The following is a 4,533-nucleotide window of genomic DNA, read 5'->3' on the forward strand; positions in this document are numbered from 1 at the left end:
TTCTTGATGGGTGATACTTTGGAAAAAGATATACAAGGGCCCTTAGCTAGTCTAAGAGGCTTGCCAGCACATAAAGCCGGGCCTTATCTTCAGCTAATGGTGCCCTACCTGCTCTCATAGGCTGGGTTTCTGCTGTGTCCTCTGCTATTGTTGGCTGGCCCTCTGTAGTGTGCCTCCTCCTTTTAGGACTGTAGATTATGGCACCCCAGAATCCTGCCTTCATGCTGTGCTGTCTCAGACCCCAGACTCCAGTCTGTGCAGTCATTGTTGCTTGTGTGAACATCCTGCCTTTCTTCCCCAGGGCATTCCCTCATCCAAAATCTCGGGTCTCTTCCTTTGATAAGGAACTATGTTTTATTCTGCCTCTCCCCCTCCTTTTGTGCTGGTGGGCTTGTATGGAATCTTGTCTCCACCTCACCTTTGTGTTTAAGTTCCTGCTACTTTCCTTTCCTTGATCACTTCTTCTTTTGCCATTTTCTAACTAACGTTATTGTCATAAATGCAAAATATTGGATGGTCCATCTGAAAAACACTTACATATATTGTATGGCATATATATTTGGTCTAATTTTTATCCAGTCTGAAAACCCAGGCCTTTCACTCAGATTTCTCAGCTCATTTACAGATAGTGCAGTTATCAAATATCTGGGTTTTAATTGTTGGCTTTCCAATTCGTTTCTACTTTTGCATGTTTTCTGTTATTTTTTTCTGCCTTTCTTTGATTTATTGTTATTTTAGATTTCTATTTTAATTTTATTCTTGGTTTATTAATGTGAGGTTGAAACGGAGGTGCAGAAAGAAGATAAGGTTCAGCCAAGAAAGAAAAGTAAAGAAAGGTTTTATCGAGGCTAGGAGAAGCTCCCGGGAAAATTCCAAGACCCAATGAGTTAGGTCAGTGAAACGGTGGGAGATATACAAGGCTTGAACTAAGGTAGTACACGTTGACAGAAGGAAGGGAAATTTTTTTGTTGTTTACTGTGGCAGGGCTTTGAGTCAGGATGTGATCCGTGGGAAGTCATCTTGTGGTTTGTGAACCTGCTCTCTGGAGTGCTGGGAAATGGGCTATAAGAACCGGCCTAGGAAGATAAATTGCTTCCTAGGGTGCTGGGGAAGGGGCTACACAAACCTGGGCTGGAGAGATAAGCTCTTTGGGGTGTTGAGGCAGGAGTTGCATAGTTCAATAGGTCATCCATCCTCCTGAGAACCTGGGAATGGGAGCTTTGAGGTTTCATCTTCCTGAGGAGCCGGAGAGGAAGTGGGGGTTGCCCAGTCTAGACCCGCCCCAAACAATTAGGTAAAGCTTTTTAGGTGTTCCTGTGTACTACAAGGTTTAAAGTGCATGTTTTTCTTCTATATGCAATCTGTCTTTGTTGGGTCAGGTACCTGTCGGGGGATATTGGGAACAGCCAAACCTGCCTTTATCAGACCAAGACTAGTTTCAAAGGGATCCAGGACTATGACCCATGTTTCTGATATCAGTTGGAAAGATCAAGGCACCACCCTACCTCAGGAATTTCATGGATGGAGGGAGCTGAAGCCCCTACAACTGCAACTTCTATCTCTCCCTTTCTTGTTTACTCTCCTGACCAGTTTAAGAGCTTGCCCTTCACAGCAGATAGGCATGACTTCTCAGGTCCCCTGCTGAGGGGGCCCTCTCCTCTCCTCTTCTCTCCTCTCCCCCCTCCCCTCCTTTCTCCTCTCCCCCCCTCCCCACCCCTCTCCCCTCCCCTCCCCTCTCCCCTCCCCTCCCCTCTCCTCCACTCCTTCCCAGGCATCACCACACTGCACTGACTCCTTGCTGGAGCCATGAATCTGTTAGGTAGCTTAGCCTAGGGAAGTGGGAAGTCCATTTACGCATGCCCAGGAGAGCCAGCAAAGGACAAAAGCTGGATTTTCCCGCCGGTGGGCCCAGATGGGCGTTACACCTGGAGCAGCCCACCTGGGCCGGGTGATTGCAATTCAGCCAATGGAATCGACCTGGGGTCGTTCACCACACCTCCCCTGGGAACCCTTGAAAAGGCAGGGACCGGAAGGGAGAGGCCCTCTTGGGCTCTTGGGCTCTGGGGTTCTTGGTCTCGGCTTGCTTGTGCGGTCTGGTTGTCTTCGTGGGAAGGGAGAGATCCTTGCGTGACCTGGAGCAGTCTCTGCCAGGCCGCATGGTCAAAGGAATCCTATGGGTGCCGCGTAAAACCTGATGCTCCTTTGAACTCTCATTAAATTCACTTGGATCACGAGCCCGGCTTCAGCGTGAAATCTTTCTCGCGTGGAGCCAAGGACCGAGGCTGAGATTTAGGCCGGAGAGAGAAACCTAACAAATCTTGCCGGGAAGGACAAAATAAACTTCTCCTTCTCCTTCTCTCTGACCTGGTCTCAGTTTATCTTTGCGGCAAACCGAATAGGTTTCAGATGTAATTATGTCAATTTTGCAAACTTAAACAATGTGGAACGCATATTGCTGTTTCTCCCCTCCTCCTCTGTGCTATTTTCTATGACGTGTGTGGCTGCTACATAGTCGTGTTCTATTCTGTGGTTTGGGGCCATTCTGCCTTTCAACAACGGAACAAAAGTAAGCCTGTCGGGTTTCTCCAGTGAGAGATGCCTCAGGCCTTGGTTTCTCGAAGAAGCCTGGTTTGTGATCCAAGTGGGTTTTATAAAGGATAGAAGACGTTTCAGGTGTTACCCGGGCACCTTTAGGGCACCCTGCATGTGGTGTCCTGAGGCCAGAGGAGATCGCAGCACAGCAGCCGACAAGCAGCTCCAGAGACAAAACAGCAGCACAGTGAGCTTTGGATCCCGCCTTTTCAGGGCTCTGCTGGGAGGTGTGGTTGACAATACTGCTTGACGCCGTTGGCTAAATTAAATTCGCCTGGCCCAGATGGGCCAATCCAGGTATACCGCCCACCTAGGTGTTCCACCCCTTCTGGCTGGGAGCTCAAATTTCTGAGCATGCGCTCAGACACCCTGGTCCCTTTCGAGCTACCGGAGACACCTGGGGCCAGCTTCAGACTTGCTGCCTTGCTGGAGCTCATGGTCATAGCCGACACATCAAGTGCTCTCCAGGAAGATCCTTTTCCTATCAGCAGCTACTTTCCCAAGCACTCGGGCTTCCTTTGGGGACTGTTCTTCCACATAACCTGTTCAAAATCAGTGAGAAAAAAGCTCGCCGGGTTGGCTTGTAAGAAATACCTGGCTGTATTTCTGAAATAGGCTTATTTATTCTTCTGGAAGTCATGGTATGATCCACATCCTTCACCAAATCAATCGTACGTCAAAGCAGCAATTCTCAACCTGTGGGTCACGACCCCTTTGGGGGTCGAATGACCCTTTCACAGGGGCCGCCCAATTCATAACAGTAGCAACATTACAGTGATGAAGTAGCAACGAAAATAATTTTATGGTTGGGTGTCAACACAACGCGAGGAACTATATTAAATGGTTATGACATCAGGAAGGTTGAGAACCACTGCTTCAAAGGTAGGGATTCTTTCTTAGTCTTCATTATTCATTTTATATATATATATGATTAAGAATACAGTGACTCAGATTAGAGGCACTTTAGTCCTCAACACATCGTATATATCTGTGTGTTTTTTTCATAGTTATTTTGTAGTAGATTTTCCCAATGAAATGAGATATCCGATTTCGCAACTCTTTCTTTAATTGACATTGATCGTGAATCCTACATAAAATTAAGCCCTTGAGAACTTCAGTATTGGTGGTGGGTTTCTGGAGTGGGTAATACCTTGGTTCTTTCCGTCACACACTCACGCCACAGGACGTTTTATAATCCAAGGGCGTTTTTATGAAAGAAAGAAAAACTTGCAGGTTTTGCAGCCTCTAAAGGGTACATGCTGTTTCTGGAAAGTGTGCCAGACAACGTGGAAGCCGCAATGGAGGTCAAAATTGGGCAAAAAAAAAATACACATGGAAAAGAACACCCACACGTGCAGAACTGGGGAATTCCTGGAGAGTAGGATCCTAGAGCCCCAAAGGCATGTGGGTCCAAAGAGGGCACGCCCAAGCAGGTGTGTGTGTGTGTGTGTGTGTGTGTGTGCGCGCGCGCATGTGTGTGGCTCCCCACCCTCCAACCTGCCACAAAACCAGAACAAACAAGAAAGCTGGCCTTCCAGTAGCTGGGGTATTTAACACCTCTGGCTGGGTAGGCGTGGTTGAAGACATTCGTTGACTATTGGCTGAGTTCAAGTCCACCTGTGTGGTGTACCTAAGGTGGGTATGCCCATGGTATTGGTTTTACATGGGCCTAGGGGTTCCTAGTCTGTACATGCTCAGTTTGGGTCTTCCCACAGGTGTCCAAAGGCAGCCTGATTTTTACCGTTGCAGGAATTGGGGAGACAACTCCACTAGTTCCTAAATCTAACTACCTAACTTTTACATTTAGTTCTTTTTTTTTTCCCTCTCCACCATTTAGTTCTTATACCAGTTGTGAGGACTTGTATGTTAAAATATAATCCTCTTCACTTTTATGTTGTGTCATCTGCATATTGCAGATTATTAATGAATCTTCTTTTAGTC

This window comes from Tenrec ecaudatus, chromosome 16 (genome assembly GCF_050624435.1).
Source record: "Tenrec ecaudatus isolate mTenEca1 chromosome 16, mTenEca1.hap1, whole genome shotgun sequence".
NCBI classification, from domain to species: Eukaryota; Metazoa; Chordata; class Mammalia; order Afrosoricida; family Tenrecidae; genus Tenrec; species Tenrec ecaudatus.